This window comes from Cnephaeus nilssonii, assembly GCF_951640355.1.
Source record: "Cnephaeus nilssonii genome assembly, chromosome: 11".
Taxonomy (NCBI): domain Eukaryota; kingdom Metazoa; phylum Chordata; class Mammalia; order Chiroptera; family Vespertilionidae; genus Cnephaeus; species Cnephaeus nilssonii.
The window spans coordinates 46470112-46487166 of record NC_137082.1 but is presented as its reverse complement, the minus strand read 5'-3'; positions in this window follow the sequence as shown (position 1 = coordinate 46487166).

Sequence of the window (17055 nt, the reverse complement as noted above, 5' to 3'; positions counted from 1 at the left end):
GACAAACAGGATATCATTGAAACAGAATATTCCATTATGTTGTTACAAGAAAAAAAAAAAGATATGAATGCCTCCCAGGTGAGTGTGGGAGGAGCATATGAGGAAAGTCAGGTTTCATGGCCAATAGTTAAATAAATGAATCTCAGCTCCAGTCATCCCACACTTAACTCATGAGGGATGTGAGAATACAAAAAGCAAATACCTCTTGGTTTGCTCCCCAGTCTCTCAGAGCATAATCTCTTTGATACTTAAATATTTTATCATCTATATTTTGTTATTTTTTGATGTGTTCTTGTGATCTAGACACTGTACCTGACTTATTGTCTTAGTCCTTCCTATAAATTAACCTTTGCAGCAATGCTTTGCAACACATTATTACTCTTGGATAGATAGTCATCTATATCAAATGAACATTTCAATAAGATGTTTCCATTTCATTTTCAGCTGATTTAAACCAGCAGCTGGGCTCCAATACCCAAGCTAAATTTGCCTGCTATAAAATACCACAGCTACCAACTACTACAAAATTTGCTGTCCTTAATTATCCTACGATTTGATATCTCACAACAGGGGGGTTAGGTAAAGGAACATTCATATTTATTTCTTAAAGGGCTTGAAAATTATTTTCCTTTAAAAATGGAGAACAATTTCAAGTGATGTGCATGCATGTGTAAATGTAAACTGCATATGTACGCCCAGAATAAAATCACATGAGACAAGATGATTATGTTTTATAATCAAAGATTTTGCATTGAATGTATTTCCCTACATCATATTTATGAAATTTAAAATAACAAAATCCAGAAAGCCTGCATTAGTAGACAAGTCATAAAAAGAATACATTTTAAAAATAGTAAAAATATGAACCACTTCACAATCATTAATATCCTACATATTAACAGTCACCTAATAAGTGGCAGAATATTGTTCCTACATTACATTTTCATGTACCAATTCCAAATTTAAATGCAAATACTCACAATTGGATAAATAAATAAGTGGAATTTCTAGAGTGAGACACTGTTAGTAGGTGTTGAAGTATTGTTTGACCAGTGTGAGGTGTTTAATTTTTTTTCTTACATATGGTATTTCTGTAATAAAGCAGTAAAAATTTTTGAAAATAAAGAATTATAGAAGAAGATAGACATAACTGCTTAACATTAGACATGTAGATGTTTTTATTATGAAATGTTTATTTTTTTTTCAAAAACACTCTCCATTGAACACAATTGTTAAGATTTAACTGATTTAATAATCTCCTCATTGCTCTCTTTAGAGCTGCACAACATGAGCAGAATGTTTGGGCCTATGTCTTTTGGTGATTTTACTGCTCTATGCAGCACCGACAATGCGATGGAAAGCTTTAATAACAATCTGTGACTTAGCAGATCTTTTCTCATTGCGATCATTCACACGTGCTATATCAGCCTTCTTTCTCTCTCCTAGTGCCTCCTGAATCAACAAGGGAACAAAACTACTACATTTTTTTAAAACAATAAAAAAAGCTCATCAAGGAAAGAAATTATCATTGGATGAAATGTGAGCATATGTGTTTTAATATTTTGAAACTTGTTTTAAAGTGAACTATCTGGCTTTATTTAAATACAACACAACACAACTTATTCTAGGCTCTGAACAGGTGGCAGACACTAATACAGAAAGATAATTTTTAAATACTTTCATTTCCTAGGCCACTAAACAGAGAAAAAAATGAGTGTTTTATGTCAGTACACTACAGTGATATTATATCATTTTTTTCCTATTAAAACATTTAGATTTATAATCTTTATATCAATAACATGACTCTAAAATTAATGACATCAGGGTGGAATCATGAAAAAAATGTAAGTCATTACCAATCTCTGATAATTATTGTACATATTTTCAATGAATAAAATTTTCCCACTAAAACTTGAACTTTTTCATGCTTATAAGTTTATTAATTCAGCCAACATTTTTCATTATGTATAATAGTATATTATATCTTTAAGGAAAAGGGGTCAGGCCACTGTGATCCTGTCCTTGGTTCCTCAAATAAGCAATTTCTACTGAATAAGGGAATTTAATTTATGTAGGATGCCAGCTAGGCTGTGCTCCTGTAATACATGAAGGAAAAAGCAAGATTAAATGGGTCTCTTTAAAATTGTTAGTAATTCCAAGAAAGGCGAGGTCATCAGGAGGGTTGGGGAAAGAGTTTTCTTTAGGACTTGTCAAAACATTTTAGAAAGAACTGCTTCCTGGGAAAGAAGCCATGTCTGGCATTTAGAGAGAGAATATGCAAAGAATGTGTAACCTTGGAGGTGTAATAGCCTCTCAGCCTCATTCCCTTCCTCTTCATTCTCCCAGGTCCACCGCTAAGACCTCCTCAGTTACATCTGTAATGTGTCCACTGAGCTAAACTGCAAGCTGTAAGGAACTAGATGTGAGTAAAAATGGAATACTCTTAATAGAAGTCTTGCCATTCACTTAGTTTTAAGTAAATAGGCACTACATTGTTTGATGCTTCATAAGAGGTCTCTGATCTGACTCTCTGAGCCCCAAAATATTACAGTATGAAGCTTATGGATCATTGATCCTTTGATGTGTAGGTTCTTAACAATTATCCTCATGTCAGGGTAGACATGGATTTTGGGAGGATACTATTCAGGCCATTACAAGTCTCTACCAGGAAATTGATGGAGCCATCATGGCAGTGGTCTGATATAACCTCTCCTTCCTCTCTCCCAGAATATCTTCAGTGGTCTTAACTCTGAAAAAGTGTGGCCTCTCTTAGACACAAGAGATATAAGAGAGAATATTATATATGCTGTCTTAAGAGGAGCATCTAATAACAAATAATTTGATTGTATAGGAATATACAATTAATATATAATGTATATATTCAATATAATTAATAAATATAACATATAATAATGCATTTAAAAAAACATTTTGCTTGTTCATCACCTATATTGGCCTATAGAATTGTCTTTTCTCTGATTGCCACAAGAAGTATTTCAGAAAGGAATATATTATAAGATTTAACATATGTAAGTTTCTTTTTCTCTACACCCCTAAATAATACATACTATTCAGTGCTCTGCAATGATTAAGAAAAAAATTACTAAGATTCTTAAGTAAAATAACTATTAGAAGAAATTTATGAATACTTTGCAAGAAATGTTTTTCTCCAATCTTTTCTTACAATTAAGCAAGACTTATTGGCATAGAGTTTAGATGCTGATATGTGGGCAAAAGCAGGTTTACAGATGGTCATATGGAAAATAACACAATAAATAATAATATAAGAATAAACTCTGTGTTTCACCTACTCACAACTGTAAACCTAACCCTAACTCTAACCCTTTGCTCGTGAAGAGGAAAAAAAAAACAATTATTTGGGTCTGTATATAAAAATTCCTTCTTTTATTTATTTTTTAATAAATATTAACAAGTGCTGTTTGTCTATCCATCAAGTGTTACTTTAAGAGTTGGAGTTTTTACAGAAACAAATAATGATTAAGATGTATTTCTATGGACTAATTATATGTCATGCTATAGAATTTGCAACTGGTGTTGAATAGATATTGTATTCAAGCACCTATTTATTTTTTAAAGGAATTTTTCTAAGCTTCACTTTAAAGTTATTTGGAAAACATAAGATTTTTTTAAATAATACAGGGAAACCTTACAGTTACAGAGTGTAAGTCATTGCTGTCCTCACCCTTACTGAGACACCTGCTCTTCTGCAATCTGACTGTGTGAAGGTTCTTCTGACTCCCCAGTGGGACTGTCCCGTAGAAGATGTTTCTGACTGAGTGAGTTTAGCTGTGACTAAATAAGCATGCTTATTTTGTTCTTGTTAAAGAGCACATGATGTGTAGATGGTGTTCAGTTTGCAAAATGTTTACTCTCATTTGCAAAATGTTTTGTTGCACTGAACCACCAAATTAATTTGAATATGGAGAAAAGTAAACAAAACAGAAAACAACCTTGTAACATTAAAGCAATTTGAGTTGTTTGGTAACAAAACTTCAATGGGTCTCTAGTTAAATCCTTAAGAAACTAAGGAGCATTTAAAAAACTTAACCTCCATTCTGGATGTGTATTGTTGTTTTTGTTTTGTTTTTCTTTTCTTTTTTCTAGATAGATATATCTAAATCACTCCAGAAGCAACTGATGAAAGCAATATAAAATTGGAAAATACCAATAAATAAGATAACCTTGCATATGGTACACCTGAGACAGAGTAGTTATTATTTTGGTAAAGGAAATTTTTTTCTATGTGCCAAAGGTTCAATAGCAATAGACTATAAACAGAGTGTTAATTATAAACTGCAGAAGAATTTTAACATGCATCCCACATTTGAAAAACACCTGGCCACATAATTTTCTTAAGACATATTTTCGTATGTATTGTAGCAGTTTGACATATTTTGATATTTTTATTTTGAAATAGTCTCACTTCAAAAATAAATGCACTACGGCCTTTACTTTTAAACATATTCAGTCCTCTGGGTCAGTAGTTTTGTCTAATTGTGAGAGGAGACAAAATATGTCTTTACCTTTAATCTTTCATCAAAACATCTTCCATGTTGAATGACTAAATGACTTTCCAGGTTAGATGACGATGTTGAACAAAAGCTGCTGAGACAGACACAGTGGAAGAGGAGACTGGGTGCCCACTCACTTACATGGTGTGGTTTGTGATTTTCTAATACCAACCAGTTCTGTCAGGAGCATGGGTTACATACATGTCAACTTATGGACAGCTTTGGCAGAGTGCAGCTAAAACAACTGTGATTTTGAATAGTGAAGGTTTTATGAATAGCTATTTTTATGACAAGTATTATGCAACATTATGGATTTTTAGCAAGAGTTGAGTGAAAGGATTTTTCTTTGTTCAAGGGAAAACATTATGACCAATATGTTGAGTCCTGGCTGGATAGCTCAGTTGATTAGAGTGTCATCCTCATACACGAAGTTTGTGGGTTCAATCTCCTATTAACCCATACAAGAATCAACCAATGAATGCAAAAATAAGTGGAACAACAAATCGATATGGTTCTCTCTTTCTCTCTCCCTCCTCTGTCTCTAAAATACGTTTTAAAAAAAACCCAAACAAACCTATTATGTTGGGTGTGCTCTTCTATAACTAGAGTCCTAAACTAAATAGGAAAGGGACTTCTAAATTATAAGATCAGTTAAAAAATGGATATTCTTTTGGATTTCTCGTGGAGCAGGTTTTCAAGAAAAAGAAAGCTTTTATGTCTCCAAAGTTATTTTATTAAATGCAGGATGAAACAGAAAAATGATAAAAGCTTCATGTGAAATTATTTTCTGTTGCATAAAATAAAATAATATTCAGATTACAGAAGAATAAAAGAATTCCTGTCATTTCTTCCTGATGTTATTGATGGCCCACGTGTGATTAATGTGGCCCCCGATATGCCCTTCTCTTGGAATAAAGTTTTTCATATATGTAACTAAAATAAATTAATACTTTATTTAGCAACTTGGTAATTGAAATATATAATGCCAAATAATATTCTATTAATTATTTTATTCGGTTAATAATATCTTTTTAAATACTCAGGACCTGGTGATATTTTGAGTTTTAATAAGCATTTAGAGTTGCTGGATTGTTATTGTTTTTGTTTTGAATTGATAAAATACTACACTGAAAAAAATGAGAGTGCTAATAGGAAAGAAACTGAAAGTTTTGGACAGAGCCATTCGGCTCCTCGCTCTAGTTCCCTCTCCCAAATTCTTTATGAAATCATGAAGTTTTGCTCACCCCTTGAGTCACCCAGCATGGAATTATAATTATGAAATACAAATTTTATTCTCAAGAGAAACTTAAAAAGAGAGGCTTTGGAATAATTATCAGACATGGCAGTAAGAAGCTATTTGAGATTCAGGGCTATTCAGAGAGGGATCAATGGAACTTTTATATACAGGAGTGAAGTTTCAAGTTCTTTGTCCCATCTACTCTGATCATGCTTGCAGACAGCCTTATGCCTGTCTGTCCTCTAGCCAGAAAGCTTGAGGATGCTTCTCTAGAAAAACTGAATAACTTTTGAAAAGACTCCACTGCCTTATAACAAAGCCAAAGTCCACAACTTTGTCTATACACACGGGACTTCCAATCAATTTTTAATGCTGTTCTCTTAAATAGGAATAGATAACCTGGAGCAGGGCATATCTTAAAAATCCCTTAAGTGAAAAAAGACCTCCCAAAAAAAAAATCACAACAGTCAAAAGAAACAGAAATATTTCAAGATCTGGAAAGAAACATCCAAAATAATTGCAATTACAAAATATTTACTTAGAGAAACAAGATGTTGCATCTGAAAAAAAAAGGGGGGGGGGAACTAGTCAGGGATAAGAGAAGAATAAATTGTGTGTATATAACATTTTTCTATATACAGATATATGTCTTTAAGAGTTTCCTAATTGTTTTATATGTAAATTTAGTAAATGACATTATATCCAGGAATTATTCTTAAGAAATTTATTTCATGGGACGTCAATGAACAAATAACTTTGGCTCATTCTCAGGGTATTTTGGACTTATTTTTTAAGTTTTAAGATGGGTTACTTTTTGTTGATCTAAATCACTTTTTTGGATTCAATATTACATTTTTGAATGTGAAAGTTAACCAAAAAAAACAAAACAAACAAAAAACACACAAATAACTTTGGTAAATGCTGTATAACATAAAGTTAACAGGCTTCTAGACTGAAAACTCTCTTACTAATATTTAAGATGATTATATAAAAAAATCAATCCCCAAGAAGGTATAGTGCACAGGGCTCCCCAAATTGGTTAGCAACAGAATAATTTTTTTTCTACAGATTAATGAAAATAGTGTTTCTCAAAACAGGCTATGGGGAATGATTTTTATTATATAGAATATCTGTGCTATTTATTTGCTGAGTTACCTCACAATATAAATTGCTTTTTTAAATTTTTGTATATGATCTGAATAGTTGATGCATCTCATGAACTGATTATTTCCTAAGGCAATATATTAAATTTCCATGTGTTTTTCCCCTGGACTATATTGCTAATTTTGCCGTATTGAAAATATCTTAAAGAATGAATGATTTAAATTATACTTTTATTTTTTTCCACTAGCTGCTGGAATAAAATATTTACTAAAAGTGATAAAGGAAAAACATAAAGATAATATATAAGAGTAGAAATTTGAACTTTTTTTGTTTTGAGCTTCTATGGTTCCATAGCCTTTGGCAGGGACAGGTAAGTTGTTTCTGAATGTCTCTAAGTTGAAGGTTCTGTGCACCAAAGTTAGCAAAAAACAGAATATTTAAATATAGCAGAAACCTTAAAGCCTTTCAAGATTAAAAATTGCAGGGAAAGTTATGTTAAAATATAAAGAAGAATCTAATTAAGAGTATGATTTGGCTTACCTTGGTGGCCAAAGGTGTTGCGGCCTCTTCAGGAAACAGGTGATTCCTGGACTAACTGTGAGGCACATCCTCTACCTTTCCCCTGAGCTCCATTATGCACTGCCCAGGGCTCCTAGCCTCCCAGTGGTTTTCCTATTATTCTCATTACAGGTTTCCCAAGACATGATTAACGGCTTTCAGTTTCCAGTAAATGGCCTCACCCAGTTTTCAGTGGACCATCTACACCCAGCTTCCCCCTGCACCTGGACCTACCTATTACTTTGACCTTCACAGGAGACATAAATATCCCACTCACCTTACTCTGGCCAGCTGGCACCATTTTGGGGCTCAGCCAATCTGGTTTCCAGATGACCTAATCCTCTCTAAAAAAAAATGGTAATATGCAAATTAACCATCACTCAACCACATAAGCCACGCCTACCAGCCAAGCCACGCCTACCAGCCAATCAGGGCGAGTATGCAAATTAACCCCATCCAAGATGGCTACAGCCACAGAGAGCAAGGTTTCCCAGGCAACAGAGGGAAATAAGCTTTCCGCCAGCCGTTGCAGGCCTAAGCCTCCACTCAAGCTACAAAGTTTCAATTATAGAAGGTAAACAAATTCAAACAAATGGCGGTAGAATGGAGCTTGAGAGAGCAGGCCAGGGTTGCCGGCGGCAACAGGGGGAGCAAAGCTTTCCGCACACCCTGGCCGGGCTCAGGCCTCTGCTTAAGGCTACAAAGTTTCAATTATAGAAGGTGAATTAACTGCCACAGAAATGGCTGCCGCCCCGGAGGGAGCAGCAGGCTTGGCTCCACTCCAGGCTACAAAGTTTCAATTGTAGAAGGAAAATAAATTCCAGATACCAGGGCCTCCTCTTGGGTTGCCAGGGGGCGTGGCTGGCCTGCAAACCACCACAGGCCCCTTGCTTAGGCTGCCCCATGCCCCAAGGGAACCCCCACCCTGATCTGGGACACCCTTCAGGGCAAACCAGCTGGCCCCCACCCATGCACCAAGCCTCTATCCTATCTAATAAAAGAGTAATATACAGATTGATCATCACTGCAACACACAACATAGCTTCCCCCATGTGGTCAAAGATCCTGCCCCCATGTGGACACAAGAAGGCCACCACAAGATGGCCAGCAGGGGAGGGCAGTTGGGAGGCACCCGGCCTGCAAGGGAGGGCAGTTGAGAGGGACCAGGCTTGCAAGGGAGGGCAGTTGGAGGTGATCAACCCTGCAGGAGAGGGCAGTTAGGGGTAACCAGGCCGGCAGAGGAGGGAAGTTGGGGGCAAACAGGCTGGCAGGGGAGCAGTTAAGCATCAACCAGGCTGGCAGCGGAGTGGTTAGGGGGTGATCAAGCTGGCAGGCAGAAGCGGTGAGGGGCAATCAAGAGCAGTTGGGAGCCAGCAGTCCTGGATTGTGAGAGGGATGTCCGACTGCCCGTTTATGGGATCGGGCCTAAATGGGCAGTCGGACATCCCTCCAGGGGTCCTAGATTGGAGAGGGTACAGGCTGGGCTGAGGGACAACCCCCCGCCATGCACGAATTTCGTGCACCGGGCTTCTAGTACATTTATAATTCTTTACCACTTTCAACCTCGTGTGTTCCTCCTCCGGGGACCCTAACACTAACTATAGCTGCATTTCTATACATTAAAAATATATATAATTTCTTTTGAGAAACTTCTCCTATTACTCTCTCACATCCTCCAAGGGCAGAGAGAGTATATCCATTGTTATCAGAGCCCCAAAATATTAACCACAAAAGCTATGTTAGAGGTTCCATATCTGAAAATATAAAGTAGCATTGCTTATACAGGAAAAATATTAAAATATCTTCTTTAATTTTTCAAGGTGCTCTAGGTTGACTCAAAGTAAGGACTATCACCCCCTCCCTTTATTTGACTGACTGCCGTGACCCAACAAGAGGGGAAGAGGTACATCAATGGGAGAGTCCTCTGCTGGCATTTTTCATCTGTCAGTAAGAATAGACCAAGTAGCTAGAGAGAATGGGGATTATCTGTTACCACATCCTGCAGTTAAACAATGATGGCAGCATACACTGGCCACCCAAAGGCCATCCTACCTAATAAAACAGTAATATGCAAATTGACCGCACCTTTGCTATGCCAAGCCATGCCCACCAGCCACACCCACCAACCAAGCCATGCCTGCCATCCAATCAAAGCAAGTATGCAAATAAACCCGACCAAGATGGCGGTTAATTTGCATACATAGGCACCCTGAGCTGACCCCCTGTGACGGATTGCAGAGAGCTGGGGTCCGCTCTGGCACCCAGCTCCCCGCTTTCCATGGATGTTGGCCGTGGCGGACACTCAGCTCCTCGCTCTGATTGGATGGTGGGCGAGGCGAGCGGACCCCCTGATATCGAAAGCGGGGCCAGCTCCCCTGCCATCGAAAGCAGGTGCACGAGCGGATACCCAGCTCCCCTGCCATCGAAAGCAGGTAGCTGGGTGTCCACTCCGGCTCCAGGCCAAAAGCCCCCGCCGGAGGCTTTTGGCCTGGTGCATGAGTGGATTCCCTGCCATCGATTGCAGGGAGCTGGGGGTTTCTTTGGGCTGGTACACCAGCGGACCCCCTGCGATTGATCACCTGGGCAGGGAGCTGGGGTCTGCTTTCGGCCTGGGCAGGAGTGGACCCCCTGCGATTGATTGTAGGGAGCTGGGGGTACGCTCCTGCCCAAGAGGCTTTCTGTCTGGGCAGGCCTGGGCAGGGGCTGAGCCAGTGATCAGAGGGAGCTGGAGAGGCCTGCCCAGGCCTAAAGCTTCGGCCAGAGGCTTTAGACCTGGGCAGGGCCCAGCCCTCTATTGGTGTGAACTATAGAGGAAACACCTTTTCTGACTGCACATTGGCTAAGCTTCCTGTATGCCACTGGTAATATTCTTAGTAACTTTGGTATTAAGAATCCAAAAAGGTGACCTAGGGTTTTTCCACCACACTTCTGGAGAAAAAAATGAAGGTCCACTGCTGGAGGGCTAACAAATGTCATAACCTGCCCTAGCCGGTTTGACTCAGTGGATAATGCCTCAGCCTGCAGACAGCAGGGTCTGGGTTTGATTCTGATCAAAGGCATGTACCTAGGTTGCAGGCTCCTCCCTGGCCGGGGCCCAGATCAAGGCTCATGCAGGAGGCAACCAATCAAAGTGTTTCTCTCTGTCTTTCCCTTTCTCTTCCACATTCTCTAAAAGTCAATGGAAACATACCCTCAGGTGAAGATAAAAAATAAAGAAAGAAATCCATATCCTATGAAAGACACATCTTGAAAATGCCTAAAGAAAGTTGTCATTTTTTCTTGGTGAAGGGACTGGAGTCCGTATTGATGAAAACACCTTGGTGGCTGCGGTAACTGACAGTGGCTGCAGCAGTGGGTGATGGGGCTGGTGCCTTCCCCTGACCAGCCCGGTTGCCTCCCACAAAGGGAGGCCAGACTACGGATTAGGTACGCTCCCTGTGGGGCACGGGCCTAAGCCGTCAGTAGGACATCCCCTGAGGGCTCTCAGTATGTGAGAGGGGGCAGGTTGGGCTGAGGGACCCCCGACCCCCCAGTGCACGAATTTCGTGCACCGGGCCCCTAGTCTATATATATATAAAAGCCTAACATGCAAATTGTCCCTTAGGGAGTTTAACTAAGAGACTGGGAATTCAATTGCTCGCTATGACATTCAATGACCACCAGGGGTCAGTGTGGAATGAAGGGAGGCCCTGGCCAGCAGCTGGGGAAGGGAGGCCCCAGCCAGCAGCCAGCAGTCAGCAGCCAGGGAAGGGAGGCCCAGGTTGGCAGCTGAAAGGAAGGCCATGGCTAGCCGCTGGAAGGCCCTGATTGGCCCTGATCACTGGCCAGGCCTAGGCACCCTATCCATGCACGAATTTCATATTTTGTGCACTGGGCCTCTAGTATGTCTTAGATTATACAGTAAATTCTTAATTTACATCATGAATAGGTTCTGTGACTTTAAGCAAAATGACACACAATGAAACCAATTTTACCATTATTGATATGAACAAATGTTAAGTTCCTACAGCACCTCACCTTCATTAGAATAAAACTAGAGGCCCAATGCACAAATTTGTGCACGGGTGGGGTCCAGCTGGCCCACCGCTATCGGGGTTGATCAGGCTGGGATGGCTTGGGGGAGGGGATGCAGGAGGTTGGCCAGCTGGCCCAACCCCTGATCAGGTGGGGGGTGATCAGGGGTGAACTCCTGGTCGAGGGGACAATTTGTATATTATATAGGATTGCCTGCTGTACACTGTATCATTGAGGACCTGATGTATCATTTATCTCATGTGTGCAAACCCAAGTGATGGATTTGTTTTGTTTTTGTTACACCTTGACCTTGGACTACCTGAATTCATTTACTATCTTTGCTTGTTTTGTTGCCAAGGAATTGTCTAAATAAACTCAATATTTAGTAGAATATCACAAACTATTACATATACTTTAAGAAGTACTTCAATGTGAATTCTTCTAATTTTGAAAAACATTGAGTAAACTTTATAAGTTGTATTTTTAATAATCTTCATAAAGGGAAAATGTGTAAAATTTGGAATATTCACCATTTAATTAAGTTAAAGGTTTATACAATCATTTGAATAGAATTAAGAAATACAAACTATTCTTGCCTAGAGGAAGGATTTAAGTGCATGACATGATTATTTATTGCTTAGGCACAAATTCTTTTGTTTGCACTGATTTTGATTTAATGTCTTGTGCTAACATTATAAAAAATAATAGAAAGTAGAAATGCTAGACAAAAGGATCTTAATTTATTTCTAGATCAAAAAACGATTTAAAAACATTTTTAAGTAATGAAAGTTAATTTAAAAATTATTATTCCGATATGATAAAACAAACATTTGAGTTCAACCTACATAGAGTCATACAATAGATGCACACATCTTATTCATATTCACCTAACCTACATTATTATATAGGACAATTTCTTCTATTTCTATCATTTACTTGTGTGGCATGATCTTTAAAAAAGTGAACTTTAAAGTATTTAAATTAACTATAAAAATAAGTTTATGTGCATTTATTCTTATCAGATATTTCCTTATAATCTGAGACATTATGACACCAATAAAAGAAAAATAATCGAGACACCATATTAATAGATACAAAGATAGTTAAAAATGCATATGTGAATAATAATAGATGTATAGATGAAAAATAGATTTAATGATAACAGATTGGAGATGAGATTAGAGAGCAAGAAATTGGATACATGATGTGAAGTTCCAGAATGTACAAAGCTTAGTACAAAATAAAAGTAAAAAGTGGAATCTAATTTCAGAAGGCATCTATGTGCCTCAAAGTTGTTCCTCTCCCATTATGGAAACTTTTCTAGTTTTTCTCCAATATTGGCCTTGTACATGAGAACACATGTCCTGTGCTAGCAAGAAAATCCTCAACCAATAAACTGGCATGATTTTCCCAGATCCATCATAAAACACACGCTGGGAAAACATATAATTATTGGAATATTGTTAAGAAGAAATAAATAAATATTTTAAAATCCTAAATGTCTTCTTTTGTGTTCTAATTTCTAGTAGAGATGAAAGCTACAAAAGATGAAGAAAATGTTTTGAAAGTTAAATTGTGACCATTTGATTTGGAAACAAGTGTAACATCACACAAATGATCTCACACATCTTAGGGCTGTTCTCAGAATTTTAGCTATATACATTTAAACTCAGTTTCATAGGCTTTTCCTGATCTAATAAAACCACAGTCTACTCTCTCTAATTAATAATTTTATTGAATATACATGTTTAAATATTTTACGAGTTAGAACTAAACCTCAATTTCAGAAATTATTTACTGTGTTTTAAAGTGGATTATATTTGATCCCCTTAGAGTCTTGTTGACTTACTAGTAGATTTAAGAAAGGGTTTTCTAGGCATTTTGCCTTTTGAAAGTATTTCAATTTTAATGGCTTTTCCTTCATAACTATGCACAAAGCAGAATAAAAGTGAACATGCAAAAACTGAGTATAAATTTGAAATGACTTATGAAAACCTTAATTTATTATTTCCTGCTTAGTTTCATATAGTCTCAGCTCTCTGATTATAGGAAGTAAAAGACTTCTTGCTTTACAAATAGTAAAAAAAGTCTATATTACCTAGGATGAAGATGTTGATTAGAAATATCTTCAGGCATTTCCTAATTGTACATTATTGTGAGGCTGTTCAAGTTGGAAAATGCACCTTTCTGGTCTTTTATCTCCTACAAGGTTTAATTATGTTCATGTAGTAAAAACAAGTTACATATTTTATTGGATTAAATTTTGTGAGTGAAAATTAACATAATTAGAGAAAGCCATGGGGTTTTCTGCCTTATTCAAATTATGATAACACTTTTACTTCATATTCCTATACCAATAAAATAATGCTTAGGCAATAGTAACAAAACACATGGTACCTAAAATGCTAGGAAGAATTAATGGCATTCAAAATTTTGCTTTCACTTGTTGTTGTTGTTTTTTTTTAAATCAGACATTAAAAAAAATAACTTTTTTTTCATTCCTTCTACATAATCTGTCCCCATTTTGGGTGTTTTTAGCTTCATTTATTATGTTATTCACCTGTACTATAGTTTTCTGAATTTTAAATTTAAAAGGTGTATAACTTAATAAAAATGTGGCTACTAGGAAATTTAAAATGAATGAATTTCATTTGTTTCTATTATACTTCTATTGGCCAGTGCTGCTCCATATAATTATTTGCCTTGTTTATACTACTGACAATTTGATAAAATGAAGCTATGTAATTAGATGTTGATGGTTCTAGTTTTAGAATTCTGGACCCCCATTTAATAGCAAACTTTGTCCACTAGAAGTTATCTTGGTGACCGGTGAAGATATATAAAAATATATAATTTTAAATCAATGCTGAATATATGTAAAACAAAATCTGGTTTTTGTCTTAACATTTACTACACACTGGATGGAGGAATATGTCTCAAACATAATAGAAGATACTCTTAAAATGCCATATATATTCAAGGTCCGAAAAACAATGTTAATTATGCAAAATGTGAGTACAGTGTTTATCCAATATGAAAATGCCTGCACTGCAGTGCACATGTCGTGGGCATGAACTAGCTAATAACTATTAAAATTGGAGGTTCTTCATCAGAAGAGTCAATTGAATGATAGAGGGGTAATTGTAAATTCTGTGTTGTGGGCATATTTTTGAGATTTTGCTTATGAAAAAATTTTTTCTGATAAAATGACAAAATTCAATTACATGTTAAAAAGAAAAATAAAGCCCTCAAATAGGCATGGTCCTGGTTTGCTTCTTGCTCACCCAGATGACAGTAACAGGAGGGTGGGCATCAAAAGAAATACTACTGTTTTAGAAATACACTTATTGTGGACATGGCCTTCAACTCAGAATGCTGCTCAACGCAGAAAGAGCAGCAGAAGATTCTCTGTGTGCAATATCATCTTCCAGTAGAGGAAAGTAGCTAAGCTGACCCAGTGGTACAGAAGATACCCAGAGAACATCTAACTAGAAGAAAATTACAGAAGCTGCACGGGGCCATCTCTCTCAGCCACATGTGGTAGTGCCTCTACTCCCCTAGAGAGGAGGAAAGTGAGGTTAATAGAGTGAAGGTGCACATCAATTCTAGTGTTCTGCCTTTCTTTCTCTCCTTCTTGTCCCATTCGGTGACTGTCAGAAAATATTATTCTGTTCTCATTATAAAGAGTGTGACTAGGCACTATCAATACATTTTTTTGGTTTTATTTTTTCTGATCTTGTGTTAAATAACATCTTTACTTATTAAATATATGTTGAAATGCATCCAGATATAAACTACATATATATATTTGGATGTTTCACATATTAAAATTGCTGCCAACATTTTTCTGCTCAGTGGCTAGAAAATAAGTCAGTACACACTACCTTACAAAGTTTCTGAAGGAGGCCATAACCTTTTGGGTAAACTACACATGACATCTATATATATAAAAGCCTAGCAACTGTCACAACCGAAACAACTGAACAGATGACCGAACAGGCTGCGTGGGGCGACCAGACCAGCAGGGGGGGCAGTGAGGGGCGACCAGGCTGGCAGGGGGGGGAAGTTGGGGGTGACCAGGCCAGTAGGGGGGGGCAGTAAGGATTGACCAGGCCGGTTAGTGGGGGGGCAGTTAGGGGTGATCAGGCAGGCAGGCAGGTGAGCAGTTTAGGAGCCAGTGGTCCCGGATTGTGAGATGGATGTCCAACTGCTGGTATTGGGCCTAAATCGGCAGTCGGACATCCCCCGAGGGGTCCTGAATTGGAGAGGGTGCAGGCTGGGCTGAGAGGACCCTCCCCCCCATGCACGAATTTTGTGCACCAGGCCTTTAGTCTACAATAAACACTCAAAAGACATTTATTGAATAATGCCTGAGAATGTGAGATCATTGGGACAAGGCTTCAGATCTTAAACTATAACTTATTTTCAAGTTGTCATTCCTTGCCTTTTGAAGTAAAAATAAGTTGTAATGATTCATGTAAAAGACCACATGTTACTTGAGACATCAAGTTTTCTCTTAGACATATAGAGAGCCAGAAAGAGCATCACTCTTTCTGCACAACAATAAACAGGAAAAAGAAAAACAGGACAAATTTCAAATTAATGACTGTACTTGAAACAATCAGAGAAGCGAGAATTCAGGGAAAACAATCTGATATCTGGGGAGAGACATGTGCCTATAGAGACCTCCCCACAAAAGGGGGTTGAGCATATGTGGGCAGATACAGGTTTGGAAAAGATAAAAGTTGTTTTAGGGAGAATGTAATAAAAGGGAGTGAGATGGAAAACAGATATTGCTATAAGTTAGGTAAAATGACTACAAACAAGAGTAATCCTATGTTTTACAGATTAAACATGTAATATGTAATGACACTGTCGTAGCTCCGGGGATAAATGCAAACAAATCTAGAATAATTAATACTTGCTCTCTAAAATATTCCATGAATCCCCCAAGTAGAATTTGCTCTTTCACTCAAATTTCCCTTACTCTTTATATAAATGTCATATCACATATAATTGATCAAGCTTGCACTTATTTAAGTATTGCTCTCCCAAATTAAACTTTGGACTTCTTATGAATAGTATTGTTTATTTTAAGTTTTAATATATTTTCTATACATTTGTACCAAATCAAGCAAAAGTCAAGTCATCTCAAATATATATATTTACTTTGAATAAGGGATACTCATGAAAATTCTTAAATTAACTGTAATCACAGACAGGACTGAGTCAAATGGTGCTTAAGGCAAATAAAATTATAACAAAGTCCTAAGTAATTAATTCAATTGGCTATTTTAAAGGTGATATTTTACACCTACTGTCCTTATATGCTAAAATGTAGAGATAAAAATTGCTAGATTTTTTGGTGGTGATAAAGCTTTTTATAAAACCCATAATGCTTAAAATTCACATAAGTCATGCGTGTCTTGATCAGAACCAAATTGATTGAAATATTGTACCTTTGCCTAGAGTGAGTGAAGACCCAGTATTTTAAATCAGTTGATTCAATTCTTTAAATTAATGTCTAAGAATATCTTCATATTGAGTCTACTATTTTCTACTCAATGATATTTTAAAGTGATGATATATAGACTAACATTTTTTTGTGTT